Raw genomic sequence first — 498 nt, 5'->3', positions numbered from 1 at the left:
CAGTCACATACATGCCATGCCTATTATGCAAGAATTCAGGGTAGACAGACGTGCGAATAAGGAGCGGAGACAGCGCCGAGCGAGCGCTGACGAGTGTCACCGAGCTGCAGTTGGCGCGGGTCGTCGGGGTATCGACCAGCTCTTTTATGCTGATCTCTATGGAGACACTGAGCTAGCCTGCTACTACCGGGAATCTGCATGGAAATACTTCCTCTTTGCTTGACTTTAAAAACGGGATATTGCTTTTGACCAATCTGTATTTTTTTTCAAATATTTATTTCAAGATGACCAAAATATAATCGGGTGTACTGCACAAAAACAGGAAATTTATAGCAGTTTCTCTGCGTGCAGAACGAATCTTCGTACATGCTAACTGATTAATATGATATATTTTCATATACCCTTTAATTATACGGTTTCACATAAGTTACAATATGGAAGGTAGGCTACATGTGTAAACCGAGCCTAAATACTTTTCATATTTAACATTTTATAGTG

The 498-nt window shown here is 40.8% G+C and overlaps 1 long non-coding RNA gene across 1 annotated transcript in view; it reads right to left on the bottom strand.

Annotated features, from left to right (window-relative positions):
* Window positions 1-498, bottom strand: part of LOC119585487 — a 7,611-nt gene that overhangs the window by 1,008 nt on the left and 6,105 nt on the right. The gene's annotated exons all lie outside the window — the stretch shown is intronic.

The sequence above is a fragment of the Penaeus monodon genome, chromosome 19, assembly GCF_015228065.2.
Source record: "Penaeus monodon isolate SGIC_2016 chromosome 19, NSTDA_Pmon_1, whole genome shotgun sequence".
Taxonomy (NCBI): Eukaryota; Metazoa; Arthropoda; class Malacostraca; order Decapoda; family Penaeidae; genus Penaeus; species Penaeus monodon.
Note: the sequence above shows the minus strand (reverse complement) of the source record. Positions and strands in the feature narration are given on the sequence as shown.